Source organism: Protopterus annectens, chromosome 9.part0 (genome assembly GCF_019279795.1).
Source record: "Protopterus annectens isolate FY-2018-M chromosome 9.part0, PAN1.0, whole genome shotgun sequence".
NCBI lineage: Eukaryota > Metazoa > Chordata > Ceratodontiformes > Protopteridae > Protopterus > Protopterus annectens.
Window position 1 is genome coordinate 519503661 of NC_056743.1, and position 23022 is coordinate 519526682.

At 38.4% G+C, this 23022-nt stretch overlaps 1 protein-coding gene across 1 annotated transcript in view; it reads left to right on the forward strand.

Moving 5' to 3' along the window:
• Positions 1–23022, forward strand: part of LOC122810542 (tetraspanin-15-like) — a 1820183-nt gene that overhangs the window by 220508 nt on the left and 1576653 nt on the right. The window lies entirely within an intron of this gene.

The following is a 23022-nucleotide window of genomic DNA, read 5'->3' on the forward strand; positions in this document are numbered from 1 at the left end:
TTCACTTCAAATTACACTCTTCATTAAGATCGTAACTAAGTTTACAAGCAGTTTAAATTTGGTTAACTGGAGCAAGCTCAAAACTGTAGAGCCCTAATTTACCTCTAATGTTGTGCCATTTTTCTCCTTTAAATTACCCTCAAACACTTGACCTTCCTAATAACAAACCTCCATGAAATGCATTTGATTTGATAACACCTAACAGTTGGAAGCGAGTGTTGCATATTGAAAATGGTAGTAAGCAAACCTTATGAGAAGTATGTATCTGTCATCTTAACGTTCTAGTAGGTAATACAATAATATTATGCAGTAACGTCAGCATTATGCCCAACCTGAACATCGGCCCAGTCTTGTATTCAGAAAATTCTTTCTTCTAAATTTGTGTTCATGCTTTCCAGTGCTAGTACAAATCATCACAATTTCATTGTGCTGCTGGAGTACCATTTGCACACTATGAAGACTCTTCATTGTAAGATCTCCTAGTTTAATTCTTAGTTGGCTGTATTTCAGAAAGCAAAGATAAATCCTAAATATATTTAAACAATAAGCACTCCTCATTTTACTATATTGCACTTTGCTAATTATTTCCTAGAATTTCAGTGTCCTCTCAAATGGAGAAGTTATATTTCTGGTTCCATCTCATACTTCACATTGTACATGTGATGACCCCTGTTGTAGAAGGAAGTGGCATTCTACGAAAAACACAAAAAGTACCATGAAGATGATAGAGTGGACTATTGAGGATAAGAAAGAACTTATATATTGTTATTATTATGCAAAAAGCCCAGAATTTACAGACACAACATATACAAAAAGATTGAGAGAAATTAGAGGAAAGAAAAATACTTACACAAGAAAAACTGTCAGAAGCCTCAAATAAAAATTTGTGTACATTGATGCAACAAATTTGTGAAAAACAGTGTATAGACCAAGGAACTTTGATCTGTTTTGAAAAAGAAGCATTTGAGGAAGTGTAAAAATATAAACAACAAAACCTAGTGATTTTTGAAAAGTATAAAAAGAAATATGGATGTGGGAAAGAAACAGATTTGATATGGTGCAATATTTATGCCAAGGTAAAAGCCAAGCAAAATTAATCAATATAAAGAAGGCAACCCCAAAGGTATTCAAAGAGAAATACAGGCAAAGGCATGCAGATATGGAAAATTTCACAATAAAAAATATCACGGAGAGGGAATGTAGAAAAGAAGATTAGTAAAGATGACATTATGGAGTGCCTATGAAGTGAAGGATTTGGTGTAGAAGGTCTAACACAGGTTACATCACAGCATGATGGAACAAGTTCCCAAAGTAAGATAAAACAGAAAGATCAGGAGACATCTGAATAAGAAATGGGGACATGGGAAAGACAGAGATGTGATATGCTGTAATATCTATGCAACAGAGAAAGCAAAACTAATCAATAAAAAAAGAGCAGCACCAAAGATATTGGAAGAGAAATACAGGCAAAGCATCTGGACATAGAAAATGTTACAGTACAAAAATAAGAAGGCAAAGATGAGAAGTATAAAAAGAGATTAGGACACAAAATCACAGTAAGAAACTGGTTAAAAACACAATGCAAGGGAAACCACTTTGACGAAATCAGCATGGGCTTTAATAACTGTAACTGTAAGCGCTTTCGGTTAAGCAAATAGCTCGACCTTCATCAGACAGAAAAACCATGCTCAAAATTTAATTTAAATACAAAATGCAACTAATTAGATAATGAGCCATAGAAGAAACTCCCACTACTCATGCTTATATTAATAAAAAAATCAAAAGTCTCTATAAATTCATATAAAAGCTCTATACATACATTTAAATTAAAAAAAAATAATGTGTTAATGCCTTTAAAATTTAAAAACAATTATTATATAAATATTAAATATATTTACTACAACACTAAGATATCTACAAAATGAGATTAGCAATGGTTCATAATACCTATACTTTAAACAGAGTTCACACATGCAGTGACACTTATTTGAAAAATAATTAATACTAAACCTTTTACTAAATGAATGAATAAATATTTAAACCTATTTATCATTTATGCCTAACCAGTACTGAATAGTAATAGTAAACTGCCTTAACAACACTTTAAAAGAACAAATTTATAAAAGTGATGTTACCTTCATACAACTAAATTCTTTTACCTTCGAAGTGCTTTAAGTTTAAGTATACATCTGATTGATGTTGCATCATTGAGCCCTGGTGGAAAGTGTGCATCCATTCTCAACTGCCAAAAGAGTTCCTGCTCTTCAAGATGCAGTTGCCAGGGTCCTCCCCTAAGTTTGTTTTCTATTAGTTGTACTATACAAAATCTAAAACTATGATCTGGACATTCAGGAATATGTTTGGCAAGTGCATTTGTTACGTCTCCCCTCTCCATTGCATATAAATGCTCGTAGACACTTTTCTTAAATTTTCTCTCCGTCTTTCCTGTGTAAAAGGAGGGACAGTCCTCACAAAGAGTCACATAAACAACCCCCTTAGAGTCACAATTATAGTTCCCTTTTAAAAAATAAAGCTTATTGTTGATCTGAACTGTCTTATCCAAGTACATATATCTACATTGCGGACACCTCCCACATTTTCTCATTCCTACTACTTTCTTTGTTGTTCTATCCGTAGTTCTTTCCACCAGATTTTTGAGGTTAGTCCCTCTTCTATATGTAAACTTGGGACGAGTACCAAAGTTTTAACTAAGGTCCTGTCCTCAAGGATCAACTTCCAATTTTTAGACACCACATTTCTAATGGCGCTATGATCTAAACTAAAAGTAAAAAGGAAACTAATATGAGGAGGGAGGAGAGAACTTCCCATTATATTACTAACACTAGTTGATCTACTCATTCTCCCACCACCTAATAACCCTCCACCCTCCACCCTTTTATAAGCAAGGGTTCGAGTTTCTGGCATCTTTAATAAATTTTTATGGAGCAGAAATTGTTACTCTAAGACAAGAATAAGAAATTTTGGAAACACGCTTGTTGCAGGACAATGACTTTGATAGATATAAGTATGATTATTTGAGAATTTTCTCCAGTATTGATGCATCAATTTCTAAGTTAGTACTGCATAAGAAACGTAAGATGGACAGGGATATTTTGGACTACTCTAACAATAAAGCCTACCCCCCTCCTCCTTTTGTCTGGTCTACTAAAATAAATGGTGAAGCCTCCACAAATAATAATAAATATTACTTGTGCAGCCAAATTAAAAACTGATAAAGTTCTACCACAAGAACACAGGGTAGTGAGAAAAAGCAAGGAGAGAAATTGATTACCATCATGGAAGTATTGAACAGAGAAAACTATAAAGCAATTCAGACAAGGTGTCACTTTTAGAAGATTATAGAAGAGGGAACAGATCAGCAAAAGTACTTAGAAAGACAGACATGATAAAAGCAATGTGCAGTATTAGAAGAGATCAGGATCTATCCTGCACTATCGCAAATAAACTTAAAATGTCAGCACAGGCAGAAAAACTTTGAAGATACGCAGATAAATATAAAGGAAAAGTATGAAAAAAGCAATTTATTGATGACCCAAAAAAGTTTTATAGAGAAGTGAAAGACCACCAAAAAAATAGAAATGGATATATTTTGGAGAAGTATTTATGAAGATCTTGTGGAACATAAAGATGTTAAATGGATAGAAGTAAAAGAAAGAATAAGAAGTTTAAAGGTACAGGATGTGAAATGGGTTAAAGTTACAGCCAGAGAGGTTGAAAAGTTGGATGGTATTATTACTAATGATCTTCTATTTGATGAATGTGAAATGTCCTTTAATGCACAATATACCTGGGTTGAAAATCAAATCAGTAAACAATATGATAGGAAATGTAAGAAAATGAGAAGGGATGTACAACAGTATGAGAGAGGTGAGGCGTACAGATGGGGAAGATATACCTATGAACCCAATAGGAAGGACAATGGTCTGGATCATCAGGATTTCAACTATAACAGGTATAATAAAGGAAGTAAAGGAAGGTTTGAGGATGCTTCTGATTTTTTAGGGGGCAACAAAAGTTGGCAGGTCCAAAACAGGGGACAGTTCAGAGTTCAGGGCAAGTGGCAAGGAAATCATTGGGAAAGGACACCGGACTACAGGAGAAGAAACAATTAGACAATAAAATGGGAATAATAAAACATAATGACACACATTATAGTTTAGGAGATTTTAGTATTTTTAATTATACACAAACTGAATTGAATGAGGATTTTTTTAAATTATTATCTAAAGGAATGAAATATGTTCCTAATGACAATATGAATATAGTAGACTATATAGTTGATTTTAAAAAGTACTTAAGAAAACTTAATTTAGCCTTGTTTTTTGAAGGGAGAAATACTATTCAACTGAATAAATTTAAGAAAAGAAGTACTTTTACACCCCCAATGAATCACACGTTAGCCACATTTGAGAAGGTTGTTATAGATGAGATATATGAATATGAGAATAAAAGGAAAAAACTATTTAAAAATAAGTTTAATTTACAATATAGTGAATTTAAACTTTTAAAACAAATTCAGGCCAACAAGAATATAAGAATAATGAAACCTGACAAAGGTGGGGGGGGGGGGGCGGTGATATATGATACTGTTGAATATGTAAATAAAATTAATAGTATTTTGTTTAATTCAGGAAATTATGAAGTGTCATCCATTAATGAAGTAAATATAGGGTACCACAAAATTGATTTATTCTTGGAAGAACTATTGTTAGATGAAAGGATTGATTCAGATATGTATAATTACTTGAAGGATGAAAATCCCATTATTAGCACTATAGTGGGTATACCTAAAGTGCATAAGGATTTAAATGATCCCCCCCTTCCGGCCTATTATTTCCAGTAATAGATCAAAAACTTTTTCTTTTGGTAAAGTGATAGATAGTTGGTTGAAACCCACCTACAATAAAATTAAGCTTAAGGATTTCTGGGACTTCTTGGGAAGGTTGGTCCCAATTTTAGTTACCAAGGATATGTTTTTGGTAACAGTTGACATAGTAGATCTTTTTTCAAGCATACCCTAGGAAGAAGGGCTTAGTAGATTTAATAATAGTATAGAAAAATTTAGTGGATTAAAGTGGGATGAAATACGCTTGATTATGGAATTTATGGAAACAGTCCTGTCTTACAATTACATTCTATTTGAAGGAGAGTACTATAGGCAATGTAAAGGGGTAGCTATGGGGGCAGCATGTGCCCCCATTTTTGCTAATTTGTTTTTATTGGATTGGGAAACAGAATATATTTTCCAATCTGAATGGAATGACAACATACTGCGTTACCTAAGATTTTTGGATGATGTGCTTCTAATATGGAAGGGAGAAGAGAATAGTCTTAATGAGTTTAAAATGTACTTGAATACTAGGAGTGAGTACCTAAAATTTACATTCAGTGTAGACCAGAGGTCCATATCTTATTTGGACACTCGTATTACAGTAGAGAATGGGAGATTTAAATCAAACATATATAGAAAGGACACCTTTAGTAATGCATATTTGGAATACTCTAGCTGCCATCCTAGTCATCAGGAAAGGAGCATAATTAAAGGTCAGTGCATAAGGGCAGCTAGAATGACATCTGATTTCTCTGGTATGGTACTCGAAATGGATATTATAGGGAATATGTTTAAGGCAAGGGGTTACCCCATGGGAATGATAGCAGACATAAAAGAGTATGTGAAAAAAGAATGGGGTAATAAATATAAACCCATATTGGGAACAGGGATAGACCATATACAGGAGATGAATGTGACAAATAAGGATACGGTCATTAATGAATTCACTACGGCATGTATTTTGCAATATACCCCCCAAGTGGGAGATATTAAGAAAATAATAGAAAACAACTGGAATATACTGAAAACTGATGACAGTGTATATAAGAAGGTGGGGGGGGGGGCACCCAAGTTTGTATCTAAAAATGGATGCAATTTGAAAATGAGACTAGAAAAGAAAACTATGGACAGTAATTATGGACGCAGTTCCATAGGTACCACAAAATGTGGGAGCTTTAACCAATGTGGGTCAGTCATTCGGGTACCTTATTTAATTCTGGAGGACAAAAATAAAACGGAGGTTAGATTCCGAAAAGGCAATTGCAGAACCTCATACCTAGTTTATTTGGCTAAGTGTACCAAATGCCCTTGTTTTTATGTGGGGAAGACGGAGAGATGTCTTAGAAATAGAATTTACGCTCATTTATACAAAATAAGAAAAAAGGATACTAATAATGCTTTATGGAGACATCTCAGTGGTAACACACATTGTAATTCCTTTAATTTTGGCATTTTAGAATGTATAAAAGCAAATCCAAGAGGGGGAAGTATGAAATATAAACTTGGAGAGGAAGAAACTAGGTGGCAAATCAAACTAAATGCCTCTACATTTCCTGGACTTAATGAAACAGTCTCCATTCAACCCATTCTGGAAAATAGAGGGTAGCCAAGAGAGAGGTGGAGATTTACAAAAGTTTAGTTAAAGTAAGGATGTATTTTATTGTGGCATGTGTGTCAATATTACAAATGTCAATATTATAAATATTTTTTGGTATATCCATTTTTATGTGGTAAGCAACTGTTTTTAACAAGTGTGGGAAGTTTGAATGAACATTCTTTGTTCTCTTGTTCTTTTTTTCTTTTTTCTATATATGTAAGGCAATTGACAAGGAAATGAAGCACTGAGCACTTTAAATTCTCACAACTAATTATGTTTTAATTAATTGATGAAATTAATTGATTTATGTTTGTATATAAGAGGGTAGTGGTTAGGATGATACAGTTCTGAGGAAGTCTACATAGAGTAGATGAAAGCGCTTAACTCTGATGTGTGCTTTGGATTTCAGCTTGTTTTATTTTCAATAAACGTATTTTGTTCAAAAAGAAGTGTTCGGTGCTGCTACTACTGACTGAGAGTGGATATTGGTGTTATTCTATACACCTGCAAGTTGTCAAAACTTTTTCAGATGATATAAGAATGTCATTTGGTCCTGATAAATGTGCAAAAGCAGAAAAACTGCGGCACCAAGAAAACGTCATTTTGAGACGAGATGTGATAAAAAGAACAGGAGCAAGAAGGAGTGTATAAATATTTGGGAATTGAGGAAGGATCAACAATAAAACATGAGCAAATGTGAATAAACCTTGGTTAGGAATACGTTAGAAGACTTACATTAATCTTGAAAACAGTGTTGACATCTAGGAACAAAATTCAAGCTATAAACCAATTTGCTCTTCCTGTTCTTAGTTTTGGAGGAATTGACTGGCTCCAAAATGTGTTGGATAGATTAGACTGGAAAACAAGGAGGATGCTTCATGCTTGTCAAATGATTTATAAAAATCAGTGCTTACCAAGATTATAGATTCCCCATTCCAAAGGAGGGATGGGCCTCCTTGAAATTGATTACATGTATAGATCTGCAGTCATGGGACCAGACGCACATCTGCTGACCTCACAAGACCCAAACATACTGAAAGTTTTGAAGCATGAGGAAAATAAATCTAAGATGACTTCTGTGCTTAATCTGGCAGAAGCATATCGACATCAAGCAGGAATGGAAATCAAACCACAAGTAGATAAAAATCAAACAGCAACTAAATGTGCCAAAAAACAAAAGAAAGACTGTAAGGTGAAGGGCCAGATGAAAAAGCATGAAATGTGGTAAATGGATAAATACAGTTGCAAGTACAGAAAAATTCTGGAAGAACCTCATGTTGATCAGGATCAAATGCAGGAATGATTAAGGAGAGACTTATTCAAACCAAGGGATGAAAGGTTAATATTGGTGGCCCAAGATAGTGGGCTTACATACATATTAGTCTACAAAGTCCATTGAACATGTGGGAGAAACACAGATGTAGGTTTTGTAAAACCGAACTGGAAACAGTTACACACCTCTTTGCTGGTTGTGACATACTAATGGCAGAAAGACTGCATACTGAAAGGCATAATAATGTGGCAAGACTGTTGCACTGGGGATTGTTCAAACATTCTGGTAATGAAGCGACTGTAAAACACTGGAAACATGAGGCCACAAAGCATCATAAAAAATGATGAAGCGTACATCACATGGGATCACCCATTACCATCAGTTCAAAAGACAGATGCTGGAAAACCAGATATAGTGGTCCATGAAAAGAAGACAAAAGTAACATTGATCACTGAAGTCACCACACCCAGTGACTACAGTGTCTTGCATACAGAGAAACACACAGTCATAAAATGTCAGGATTTGCAGGCAGAAAAGCGAACAATGTGGAAGAAAGATAAACAGGCAGTTCCAATAGTTGTAGGAGCAATGGGTCTTATAAAAAAAAGAATTTACAATCGTATTTTGATAAGTTACCAATACATGCAACTCCATACAAACTGCAGAAGGAGTCATTACTTAGCACATTGCAGGTGCTGCAAAGAGTACTTCTGGCTGGCATCAAAGATTGAAACCATACTGATTTCATGAACTTTAGTCGTACTTTGACTTAGGAATGGGGTCGTTTCCCATCATGTTATTAACAAAGCCAAAAGACTTGAGAAATTAAAAGGGAGAATACATGTAAGAACAGTGTCACCTTTGCCTTTCTTTGTCACTTGCTCCAGCTCTTCTACATCAGGAATTCTCTTTTTCAACTTGTGCTACCATGGATTTGTTGTTCATATAGTCTAGCATTTGAAGCATCCTTTGTATCCTTTTCTTGACGGAGCTGGGGTGAGCTATTGCATTCATGTTGGAAAAAACAAAAGATAATTTTGGAATCACTAAAAACTATAGTTTTAATCTTAATGTACCATTTAACACTCGTATGGTAGCCAAAAAATGCACGTTTTGCTGCATGGTAGTCTCTGACAAATCATAATCCACAAACTCTGGTATTCCATCAACCCTTATCCTTTTTCTGAGCCTGGCTTCATGGCACAGGAGATGGATTCAGGAGTGGTTAGGAATGCTTGTAGGTAATGCTCCTTGCAGAAGTGAGGGGGAAGCCTTCACTGTCATGCTGTTGCACACCCTACTCCTAAAACCTAGCTGGGTGCACGCAACAGGGACACAGAAAAGTAAAACAGAGAAAGCCTTGAACCACTCCTGATGGCTGTCTGAATTATGGCCCCACCCATCTCAAAATAATAATTTGCCCTGATGATGGGTATAGAATAGGTTGATTGATTGTAGAAAGGCCCGATGACTGGCAGACAGTAGAGGGAAAGAAGTGCAAAAAATAGATGCAGTAGATTTTCTCCTTCTCATGCCAAGTAACGATTAAATATCACGTTTGGTCAATCATTTACCTTGTCAGCCACTACCAATTGCAATCTACGTGCTTTTTTATACCCAGCAGTTACTTGAAAAAATTGAGTTTGTTGAGTCGTCTTGTTTTTCACAAACCAAAACTAGTCTTCACCTTTTCCCCTCAACAAAATCCATCTTAGATGCATTGTTTGCATTGCTTCATCTTGCAGTGTGATTCCCTTCTGTTGTGTATAAATAATTTGAATGCTTAGTTCCCTAGACTTTTTTCCCCATCTACCTCATTTTGCTGGAACAGCATTGTGATATGTAACTCTTTCAAAAACTCACTAGACAACATCAGTGAGGCGACCTCTTTTTCCAACACGTCCTCAAAAACATTTCTACTACACTTTTCCCCACATTTAAAGGATCATTCTAAAGATGACAAGCCACTATCCTTCTAGTGCCAAAGCACATCAGAAACACACTTCTAATGCTAAAGATACAGTTTTGTTTGTGATATTGACAGGGCAGTTAAAGGGGGTGACCAGTCTGATAAAGCACCCAAAGAGATTGAATGTGTTTCCAGTATTCTTTGTGGAAGGTTTCTAGCCAGAGCACCAGAGAATTTTTGATCAACTGAAATTTTTTAGGGGGAGATCATAGAGAAGTACTTTACTTTCTGAAACTCAGCTTATCTGTCAATGACTCGTGCCCCTGTATTGGCTAATTTTTATCACTTTCTGTCATACTTGTTTGGAAAATGAGACTTTATAGGGTGGTAAAGTGAAACCTTTCTTTTGGTACTAGCTTCAGAGTAGTAAACCTCTGGGGAAGCTGTTTTTGGCATTTTGGTTGAAAAACAAATTTGTGTCCAAATTCATTGTGATATTTTTGAGAAGATTATCTTTTCAATATTACAGCAAGACCACACTAAACCTGAGAGAAAAGGAAAAAGCAACAACTACAGAAGAATGCTCACTATGCAGAATTCAGTAGGCAAACTATTTACAATAGATCGCACCTCTTCTAAGTTTGCTAACTTGTATTTTAGTGGGTGAGAAGTCCCATTGATTACCAAAGTGATCCTTTTACAGGAGAGACCAAAACGTTTGTACATCTAAGTAATTGCAGACAACAATTGTAAATTATGTATGTTTTAATAATTTAACATGTTGTGCAGTGCTTATAACATGATACTTTTGCCTTCAGGGGTGTAGGCAGAAATTTACATTTTATACTCTGTGTTACTTGTACCACCCACCTATGGTTTAAAAATGTGCTCAACCCTCGAAATACTACATCCAGACATACAAGAAGGGAACCCATTATTTTCAACTATCGTTTATATTCATAAAAAGATATTTTAAGAGATGTATTTCTTTCAAACAAACATTCTTTGTGTACTGTAAATGTTCCTTTACACTGTTCTAAACATTCTGCACTTTTAAGTGTTGAAGTTTCCAAGAGAAGCTCAGAAAAAAATGTACTAATTTGTCTTCACTGAGTATGCTTAGCTACACTGCTTGTATACAACATTGTTTATAAGTAGATAACTTTTATATAAAGTGTTGTTTACTCATTTGCTGAAAGTTGCTATCATCCTGTATAGTATCCAAGTATTGCAAAATAATCCACAACAGCGATTACTTGCAGATCCTAACAGTAAGATTGTAACATAATAAGCACAAGTTAGTTTTTCAAAGCACCAAAAACATTTCAATAGCCACAAGAATAAGCAAAGCTTTTGAGCAAACATCCTTCCTCAGTGCATTAGATAAATGGATCACCACAAAAAAATCCCAAGTAAAAGGGGCAAGGCATGGAAAGTAAGATTACAGCAGAAAGCCCTGTAAAACTTTGAACATTTTAGAGAGCTCTGTAACTTTGCTAAAGATGGGATAACATTAGTCAAAAAGGGCTTTTACACAAATTTTCAGACTACCCATCAAAACAACCCAAATTATTCAAAACTTCAGTAAATAACCTCTTTAATCCTGGCAAAAGTGCTTAGCCAAACCCATCCCTAAAAGATCTTCTCATTCAAAGTGCATGTCAGTTCAACGCACACTTTTTAAAACACTTTCCTCTCCGCTTAAAGACCAACACAGCCTACATCATCTCTGATCATCAGTCACATACATATACAACTTATTTAGGTACTTGCTTATTATCGCAACCAGATTTTCACAGTTGCGAATTGCGCATACCACCACTGAGGAGTGGATGAAACAAAACCGTTTTTGTAAATGTGTAGTACTGCCAAAAACCTTTACATTGCTTTTAGGTTTAGGAGTTTGAAAAGGAGTCTGTTCCTGTTATCTGGGGATTACACATGCACGGTACAGTCTGCATGGCTGCTATCGTACTATCGTTTGGATTTTTTTTTTAAATTTGTCCAAGGATTTCTTCACAGAAGTAAAAGATGGATGCTGACAAAAATTGTAGCTACACTTGTTTATTTTTAACCATTCGTGTTTCACATAAGTAAGACACAGACACTAACAATTTGCTTTTACCAACACTTGCTTATTTGTAACCATAGTTGTAAGCGGTGTGGAAAGAACCATTGCATTGTTAATGATTGGAAATTTTGCAAGTGGATGATGATGGCAGATGGTGGCGTGGTTGTCTTTACATCAGACAGTTGGAAGTACTGATGTGTTGTGAAAGGGGCGTATTGTGATAAATACACATTGTACTAAAATGAGCGTTTACTTCATTAATGCTGTCATGGTGTGCATTGGTCATTCGTTGGTTTTGTATTCCATTGTAATGGGAAATAAAAGTACATGGACAGCATTGATTGCCATTGCCCTGGGAAAGAGACGGCCAGCAGCAGCAAATAACAGAAATGCTGTCCTTTAAGTGCAGAACGAAACACGAGCGCTATCTTTTGGAAATGTTCTTATCAGTACATGAAAAACTGTTATGCTACAAGGACACACATTATACCACATTTGTACAACTGTAAAGACCATATTTCAGGATCATTAGGCAACCGCTGTTGTTGAAAATGTGGTTGCGATAATACGTGAGTATCCTTATTTCTTGTTTAACCCCATCCCTATTTCCACTGTCTGAAAGTACTTCCTTACCATCAAGTCTGCAACTCTGTTAACAGATAATCTCCCAAATGAATACATAAAAATTGCTGCTGATGCCCTGGCTCACCCTGTTTCTGCTGAAACCTGGCTTGATGATTCACAGTTAACACTAAATCAAAAAGAAGTATAGAAACTACTCCTATTAACTCCAATTCTTTCTAACAGTAAAATACACTTCACAAGCTCTTCATAAAGCAATACGAGAATTGAAGTAGTCTCCCAGACCAAACTGCTTGATGTCACAATAGATGATGCTTTGAAATTTGATTTACACATTCAGTAAACCATAAAGGCCAATGAAAAACTAGAGGTAATATAGGGAATAAAACTTTACCTGTCTGTCTGTGCCAGAAACTTTATTGCTTCAGCTTATTTACTTCCCATCTTCCATTATGCTTTTCCAGTCTTCACTAATCTGCAATCTATATTAAAACTGAAGCTAGTACAGTGTTGTAACAAAATAGCTAACTTTGCAATCATCTAACCTCTCACCATTGCACAACTCTTAACTAAATTAAACCACTGTCTTACAATACTGTCTGTTATTTATAGTTTATAATCTTTTGCACAAACCAACTCAATACCCTGCCTTACACAACATTCTGCACCTCTACTCTCCAAATCAAGCACTTTGCTCTAAAGACAATCTGCTTCTTGTCTCCCCAAAAAAAAAAAAAAAAAAAAAATTCCAACACAGCAGGGCATCTCCTCCACTCTGGCTTCATCTCTAAAATCCAGAACAATATCCTACTCTCTATAAGACAAATAGGGGAAAAAATTCAAAACTGAGCTAAAATTGTATCTGAAAAACTCTTGTATATACCTCTGTTTTCCCCCCAGGATGGATCTAGTTACATCATCATTAACTAACTATCCCTAAACAGCCATATCCTCATTTTACTGGGCTCTTTTCCTGGTGAAAACCATCCACTTCCAAGAAATGCATACATTTCTGTCTTACGATTCCTTTTCTCTTATTCAGCTAAAGTGTATTTACTTTTCATGGTTGCTGCATGCATTTTCTTATTTTTTTCCAACAGCGTTCTCATTCATATATGTACTTAACTTCATATTAAGATTTCCTGGCTGTGCTTGTACTTTTATCAGTTGTAATCTTCTGAAACAGTTTTTGTTGTAAGTATGTATAGAGATAAAGTAAACATAAGTATGCCTAGAATTATCATAAATGGTATCCAACTTGAACCACAAAAGCCATTCGTAGGAGAAATTTGGTCACTTTAAACTTTATTTGTCTTTAGCTCATGTGTATTTGTATTCTTCAAAGACAGAACCAACGTATGTCTCTCAACTTTCACTGTTTAGCTCTGAGATTTGCTGTTTCTCATATCCTTCGTGTTGTAATGACAGAATGAGAAGTGTTTAGGACACTAAAAGTGATGTGCATAATGCTTTTTTCCTGAATCTGTAGGGAATGTTATGAATATCTGAAAAACAAGAATGGAAATTTACTCATCTAAAAAATGAATCGCAGTATACCCTACATATGCATAAAGTGAAGATGTTGCTTTGCAAAAAAAAAAAAAAAGGGAAAACATGTTGTATTCTTGTACCAGTTCCTTTCTTGGAATAGCTTATCCGAACTCAGAAAAAAATATTATGATGAATATAATTCCACTCTGATGTCCAGCAAATTGTATTGCTGATTATGTATGAGTTTATCACTTGGCGACAAATTACTGAGCTGATTTATAATATCAGCTGTTTCCTAGCACTCAGTGGTGACATATGAAGTAAGACTTCTGAATGGTATAGAGCATTATGTAAGGTAAATATAGCCAGCGAAGTTTGGATGTCAGAATTGAGCAAAAGATGGACAATGTATTAGTCTTCCTTTATCAGTTTAGCACACCAGCACTGTATGCCTACTTGAAGAAAGGCTCTTAAGCTCTAAAACATCTGAATGACACAGAGTATATTGTGACTGTTAATCATTCTGAAAGTTTGGAACATTCCAAAATGTGAATTTGTCAAAAAGACTGACACCTTAGAGGCGCCATTGTTATCTAGATCTTAAATAGAACTTAAAAGGCCAAATTAGCAGACTTACAAAAGGTGATACGCTTTCTACCTAGTAATCCCAACTTTGAATAATAATAGAAGTGACGGAAAACGTTAATTGGCTCACAGACATTTCCTTCAAATGTGTTTCATATTTTTGAAAGGTAAAACAAATGCGAAGCATAAGATGATAATTTACATTTTAAATATTTCTGCTGTAAAAGGTGTTCATTTTGTTCGTTAGATCAAATTGATATGGGTGGTTCTGCTTCATATTTTTGAAAACAGACCCCATTACTGCCAGTGCAGTTTTCAGTGTGCACACTGGCAGCGATTGATTTCATGTGAGACATTTCTCCTGTTTCATGGTTGTACAACCCTGGAGTTGGTATTTATAAGGTCGAAGGGTGGATTAACTCCCCCTTGTCCTCCTAGAATATAACATTGAAAACCATTCTTGTTCCTGTCCCACTAGCTTGTCAGAACTCAGAAAAATATCATGATGCATATAATTTCATTTTGATGTTCAGCAAATCGTATTGCTGATTATGAATGAGTTTATCACTAGGCATATTTGCTCTGGGTTTTTATTGGTTTCATCATTTTCAGATTTGGAAAATTTGTCATTTGAGTTCTTTGTTGGATTAGTTGCTTTGTAGTTTAGGAGCTTGTGGTATTGGTATTATAATAGATCATGTGATGTGATTTTACTATTTAAGAATTTTTTATGAGGCATTATACAGTCTGAAGAAATATCAATATGTTAGAGACAAAAGCGCTTACCGATTATGTTTGTACAATAAAGTTTTGTTTTTATTACCGCCATTTAATTATATTATATTATATTACATTATATTATAATCATGTATGATTGTTGTAGTGAGTTGTGCATTTTCTGTTTCTCATGCTGTTCTTTGTTATTGTTTGTCTTCGGATTTTCCTGGTTAGGGGTCGCCACAGTAGAACTCCGGTCCGCTAATGATTGGCAGTTGTTTTTTTATGGTGTCGAGTTGCTAGCCCGACGCCCAACCTTCAACAAAGGCATGCCCATTCAACGCACGCCTTTCGAATGCCCACTCGACCGTGGGGAGGACATGCAGACTCCACACAGTTATGGAGGCAAAACATTTTAGGGTGTTCTTTCATTCAGCAAGGTATAGAAGCAAAAGCATGTAGTACTTCACATAAACTTATGAAGTTGGTACATCAAAAGGAATTATAGTATACTGAAGATATAAACATAACATAATGTTCTAAAAATGCAGAGTGAGAGGATTAAATTACAATTTTTAGGAGCAATTCATTTATTATTTAACATAATTTGAATTATATCAACTTGGAGAAATTTGCATGCATTTTTTTTAAAGTATGAAATTACAGAAGAAAGTTTACACACAGAATATGACACAGACCTGTCTAAGGTGGTGTGTATCAATAGAAGTGTATGAAACTGTAGAGTGTGTGATCCTGTAAGATTCCTGACAGCAGTGTATGCATGCAGTCATATTAATAAATGGATTGCTCTGGAGTCTAAATGTTATTAATGTATTTTAAAATGGAGCAGAATATAGTTCACAAAATACTTGTATGCAAGATGAAAGCTGGCAAGATAATGCTTCATGTCTACAAGAGGTCTGTATTGCCAGATCAAAGAATAACATCATTGTTAGAAATAACACAAGTATTTGAAATAATGTGATGTGAAAAAAATAAAGGAAGATTAATGCAGATGTGTACTACAGTAAGGTCAGTGTGTTAATGATTTGAAATGTCTGCAAGAGAGAAAGCTAAACCACTCAGATGTTTGCTACAGAGCATAAATGTCAAAATTGAAATAATGCTGACAGAAGATGAAGACCGTCTAAGCATTTTACAGAAAAGATGGTGTCCCAAAATAATATTAACTTGGCAAGAAATTGTAATCCAAAATGCAGTAAAAATGTATCTAGTTAAAAGAACTAGAATGGGAAATTTATGTTCTTGAGTTGGGAAAAGGAAATGTGGCATAACTTGGAATTTTGTGAAAGTTATGAAAAATTAAAATGCAAGGATACTTCTTTTAATGTAAATAATAAAATACCTTACGGAATGATGTACATGAAGCACACGTTGATTTATTTGGTGAAATATATGAGTTGAGGAGGATTTAAAAACCTCCATGGTTTACCCAGTACTGGTTAGGGGTTATTAGTTCTAAATGCTACTTTTAAGATTATAGCCTACAGTTTGTGTTATTGCAGTAACATGTAAGGTGTGATCCCCCTTGCCGTTATTTATAGATGCCATTGATTATTTAACTTGGGAGAGGCAAGCAAAACAGAGATATGATGATGTACATTTCATTATTCCTCACGACTTGCTCCTTGGATCCGAACCGGCCATTCCAAAAGACAGTTGCCACCAATCTTGAGCTCCTCCCACAATGCCCTGCAGCTTCCCCAACCCCCCAGATCTCATTTACCACCTTCCTGTACAGACGCTTCTACACTGATAAGGAACTAGTAATAAGTTAAAATTTAAGTGGCTTTTTCCTGTAATTTAATCTCTGCTTAAACTCTGTTAGAACTTGATCTATTCCTCCCCTCCTTCTGTTAGAGTTTGTTGGTGTTAGGGATTTTTTTTTTGTATTTCTGTTCCCTCTCGTCTTCCCTCCCATATGGCCATTGGCTTGCATTCTTTCCCCTTTTCTAACTTTCCCTTTTCAAAAAAAAAAAAAAAACTTTAGCAATATTTTTTCTTTAAGTACTACTGCCTTTTAGCAGTTTTACTGTTATATTTTGTGGTCTACTCTCTTTCTTTATTACTGTGGTTGAAGTGCACATGGTGTTTGCTTGCTTGGTTGTGTGGCAATGGCAGACAAGCCTACTGGTTTTAAGAGGTATCCCTCTTGTGGACAAAAGAATCCACACTCAGATTGCTATGACAAGTGTGTGTATTGTTTAGGTGCTGCTCATTTGGAGCAGGAATATGAGGTTTGTGCAGCCTTTAACCCGGTGCCTTAGAGGATCACCACAACAAGCTAATTCTTAAAAGGATTGTTACCTTCTTCCAGCCAAGACTCAACAAGACCAGGAGTTTTGAAGGAGGCAAAGAAGAGTATACCTCCAGTTTCCTCTTGGGCTTGTACTCCAGTTCCAGAGAAGAAGCAAAAGCGGACAGATCCGTCACCATTGGATCCTAGGAAGGCCAAATCTCTTTCAGATGAGGTTGCGCTTTCTCAGATGTGACCTACCTCCGATCTGAATGCCTTGGCTCCTAGTATGCCTTCGGATTTATCTGAGGTTGTTTTTATTCGGAGCTCACCTTCAAAGAGACAGTCTCTTTGGCTCTGAAGGTTTTGGATCCAAGGTCTAGGAGCCATAGTCCATGGTAAGAGAAATCTGTTTCCTCTTCGAGGTCTACCCACTCCTTAGTGTCTTCTAGGTCCTCTAGACTCTCCTGCTCCAACACTGGACAAGATGATGCAGAGCTTATTCAAGGCTCAGATTGAGATGAGGCTCTTACCCTCTCCATCTCGTCCTGGATCCGTGGGTCCCCAATCTCCTTTCCTTGTAATTCCTTATCCAATCCAACAGTCTTCTATGGGACCTGAGGATCCGGATGTCATGAGGGAGACGTCTGAGTCGGATACTGCTGTCCTCAACTCTGGCAGTGTCCCAGACCAGCTCTGCTCTCATAGTCTTGGATCTGAGTGTGTCCCAGACCCGAGAGGTTGTCACTGGCTCCAGGGTGTGGACTCGGCTCTAACATGGTCAGTTCTATGTCTACCACTGAGTGTCGCCCTTTGACAGCTTGGTTCCAGTATTGTCTGAGGGCTACGAGTCCAGGGTGACATCCTTCATTTCTCCTCCTGCTTTGGCTCCGAGGAGACAGGGAGAAGGATCCCTGGGATTGTCGGCCTTCCAGGTGGCGAGAGGCCATTCTGCAGACTGGGAAATGTCTCCAGTTTCTCCAGATCCTATGCAGTCCTCATCTGGTCAAAGCCTTGGTCTCATTCGTGCTGCCCAAGGTCTGCCCATCCAGGACATCCTCCAGCCTCCCACTGTGGTGTGAACCCTTTCCTCTTCAGAGTCCTCCCGTAAGTCTCCCACAGAGGAGCTGCACCAGAAGAGAACGTTTAAGAGGAAGCATGTTGACTCCCTCTTGGAGTCATTGACAGAGAACACTGATCTCGATGAGGGAGAAGGGTCCGTTCAATCTTCCCCCGATGATATCTCCTCTGGGGATAACCTGGAGATTCTGTAGTGTAGGGGTGGATGGCCTGCCCATCCCCCTTCTTTTGAGGAATCAGTGTTTCTGGAGGCATTTGGGATGGTCCCATCTACACCCTAAGTGTCCCCAACGGTGGAGGAGCTCATTTATCTGGTCTCCTGCCAGGCTTGGAAGGAACATGATGCCGTGGAGCCTATTCCCAAGCTTGGGGACAAATTCTTTAGCCATTCGTCATATCGCCCCCACTGGAGTAAATGTATTCTGGTTGATGCCATTATTATGTCAGTGGCCACAAAGAAAGAGTTAGGAGAGCTCTTCTGTCCACCCCTGAAAATGAGTCTTGGGCCTTGGACAGGCATGGGAAGCACGTATACACCTCAGCAACTTTTTTGCTGAGAGCACTAAACTATTTGGCACATTTTACGTGTCTTCAGAGAGATTTGATCAAGGAATGTCACCAGTTCTCTGTCTGAGTGCATGTTAGAGGATGACTTCAGTAAGGTTTTTCCCCAGTTGTCAACTCTCACATCCTTAGCTAACTCATTGATGAGGCTGATTTCCAATATGCAGAAGGTACCTCTCTAGCAGCTGGAACAGGTGTAGCCCTAAGGAGACATGCCTGGTTGAGGTTTTGAGGAACCCTTTAAGGTGACTTTTACCAGTGCCCCCTTTGACAGATCTTCACTGGACAGTCGGTAAAGTATACACTTACCTGCAGTGAGCAAGAGGGAAAGACCCTGTCTGTGTAGGGATCAAGTTTTCTCCCCCACAGAGGCCATTTTCTAGGAACCAGTGTAGTGGGTAGAAGAATTGGTTCAGAAAGTCTTGGGGTTCTTTCCAGGAGGCTTATGATGAATCCTCATCCAGGGGCAAAGGACGAGGTTTCTGTGAAAGACGCCACCCAAGGGACAAGTCCACAGAATCAGGGCATCAGGAAACCTTTCTCTGAAAGGCCCTATCAGTGTTCCTGAAGTGCTGCCTGACTATCCTACTGTGGAGGCAGTCGGGGGCAGACTATCCTTGCATCTAGACACCTGGACAAAACTGCACAAATGATGTCTGGGTGGTGAACATAATTTCCAGAGACTATCTTATTCGCTTTTTCCTTCCTCCCCCACCTTCTGTAAAGAAACTCCCTTATGTCCCACCCAGTCAGAGAGAGTATACCATTGATGAAGTTCAGAAACTTCTAGAAAAAGAGTAATCCAACCGATTCCAACTACGCAACAAGGATGTGGAACTTATTCATGCTTCTTTTTGGTGCCAAAAATAACAGGGGACCTGCATCCTATATTGGACCTTTGCAACCTAAATTTGTTTGTCAAGAAGTCAAAGTTCTGCATGATAATGGTCCAGTCCATCTTGCCCTTTACTACGCAAGGACAATTGGATGTGCTGCATAGACCTCCAGGGCACGTGCTGTTACATAAAGATCGACAGGCACCCCAGCAGACATCTGTACTTTGGGCTGGGAGCCAATCATTCCCAATTCAGAGCACTACCCTTTGGACTCACCACAGCCCCCAGGGTGTTTACTAGAGGCATGTCAGTAGTGCAGCTCTCCTGAGACTGCAAGGATTCCAGGTGTTCTATGCCTAGATGATTGGCTCCTGATTGCCCAATCAAAGCATCAACTGGAATTGGTGACATGGTATCTCCTTTATTATCTTCCATCAGTTGTGGATCACAATAAACCTGGCGAAATTGAAACTGACCCCTGTGCAGGTGATTGAAGTCATAGGAACACAACAGAATTACATCATGCAAATAACGAGCCTTCCATTACAGTGAGTGTTGTCTCTGAGACATCAAGTACAGCTTCTGTTGGATATACTCTCTCCTGCAGCAAGACTTGTTCTAAGAACCCTCGGTTCCATGTCAGCTGCCATTCAATGGAGACTAGTGGTTAACTGTTCCCATAAAATTGACTCCAGTTTGCAGACTGTGTCTTTGATGGTGAATGTCATCAGATGATCTTCACATAGACAGACACCCCCCCCCCCGTTGGCCACAGTGACCATGGATGCTTTCTTATTGGGGTGGGGGGGCATTTCGGAGGAAGACTGGTTCAAGGCATGTGTTCCACTGTGAAGACCAAATTTCAGGTCAGTGTTCTGGAGATGACAGCAGTCCTTATAACTTTGCAAGCCTTTCAGGACTGCCTAACTTGGGGAATGACTGTAATTCATACAGACAACATGTCAGTGGTCTAGTATATCAACAAGCAAGAGGGAACCCGGTCTTGCCGATTATGCATAGAGGCCATGAGAATGTGTGAATGAGTGAGTTCCTCGAGCCACTTTCTGGTTGCAATGCACATTTTGGGGGAGACCAACTTTCTTGCAGCCAGACTCAGCCAAACCATTCTGAGCCCACAAGAGTGGTCCCTGAATCAATCAGTAGCTAACCAAATATTTTGCAACTGGGGCTAGCCTTGCTTCAACCTCCTTGTATCCCCTCTGTACACCAAATGCAGCAAGTACTTTGCTCTGATCCCCCCAGCCGTGGAGTCACCCAAGGATGCTTTAATACACAATTGGCCTTCGGGTCTCCTTTATGCCTATCCAGCAATCCCATTGATAACAAAGTTGTACAGAAAGCCAGCAGGTTCAGTAGCGCAATAATCGTCATAGCGCCCTTCCGGCCTTGTCTGGTATGGTTTCACTTCCTACAGTCTCGTGCTAAGTATCCATCATGGATAGTGGATCCCAGACAGGATGCGATCTGTCAAGCATCAGACCAGCAGACCCCCAATCTAAGTTCTTTGAGACTTACCATTTGGTTTCTCCAATTCCAATGATTTTACGAAAGTCCAGGGTAGCATCTCCCATCCATGGCATTATTCATGCTTCTCAAAAACCATCTACCAAAAAGGTTTACAATAGGAAATGGAAAACATTCTCAGTGTGGGCATGGAATCAGAACATTGACCCCTTCTCATCCCCCATTGCATGCATTTTCTTCTAAGTTACCTTTTTCAAGAGGGAGCCAGTTTCTCCACAATTAAATTACAGTTGGCAGTGATTGCTAATTTTCATGTCTCCCATAGTCCAAGGTAAGAGAAATCTGTTTCCTCTTCGAGGTCTACCCACGCCTTAGTGTCTTCTAGGTCCTCTAGACTCTCCTGCTCCAACACTGGACAAGATGATGCAGAGCTTATTCAAGGCTCAGATTGAGATGAGGCTCCTGTCCTCAACTCTGGCAGTGTCCCAGACCAGCTCTGCTCTCATAGTCTTGGATCTGAGTGTGTCCCAGACACTGGCTCCAGGGTGTGGTCAGTTCTATGTCTACCACTGAGTGTCACCCTTTGACAGCTTGGTTCCAGTATTGTCTGAGGGCTACGAGTCCAGGGTGACATCCTTCATTTCTCCTCTTGCTTTGGCTCCAAGGAGACAGGGAGATGGATCCCTGTGATTGTCTGCCTTCCAGGTGGCGAGAGGCCATTCTGCAGACTGGGAAATGTCTCCAGTTTCTCCAGATCCTATGCAGTCCTCATCTGGTCAAAGCCTTGGTCTCATTCATGCTGCCCAAGGTCTGCCCATCGTCTGCCCATCCAGGACATCCTCCAGCCTCCCACTGTGGTGCGAACCCTTTCCTCTTCAGTGTCCTCCCCTAAGTCTCCCACAGAGGAGCTGCACCAGAAGGTGTAGGGGTGGATGGTCTGCCCATCCCCCTTCTTTTGAGGAATCGTTGTTTCTGGAGGCATTTGGGATGGTCCCATCTACACCCTAAGTGTCCCCAACGGTGGAGGAGCTCATTTATCTGGTCTCCTGCCAGGCCTGGAAGGAACTTGATACCGTGGAGCCTATTCAACAAGTTCCTTAGCCATTCGGCAGATCGCCCCCACTGGAGTAAATGTATTCTGGTTGATGCCATTATTATGTCAGTGGCCACAAAGAAGGAGCTAGCAGAGCTCTTCTGTCCACCCCTGAAAATGAGTCTCGGGCCTTGGACAGGCATGGGAAGCACGTATACGCCTCAGCAACTTTTTCGCTGAGAGCACTAAACTATTTGGCACATTTTACGTGTCTTCAGAGAGATTTTATCAAGGATGTCAGCAGTTCTCTGTCTGAGTGCATGTTAGAGGATGACTTCAGTAAGGTTTTTCCCCAGTTGTCGACTCTCACATCCTTAGCTAACTCACTCTAACTCTAGCAGCTGGAACAGGTGTAGCCCTAAGGAGACATGCCTGGTTGAGGTTTTGTGGGACCCTTTAAGGTGACTTTTACCAGTGCCCCCTTTGACAGATCTTCACTGGACAGTTGGTAAAGTATACACTTACCTGCAGTGAGCAAGAGGGAAAGACCCTGTCTGTGTAGGGATCAAGTTTTCTCCCCCACAGAGGCCATTTTCTAGGAACCAGTGTAGTGGGAAGAAGAATTGGTTCAGAAAGTCTTGGGGTTCTTTCCAGGAGCCTTATGATGAATCCTCATCCATGGGCAAAGGA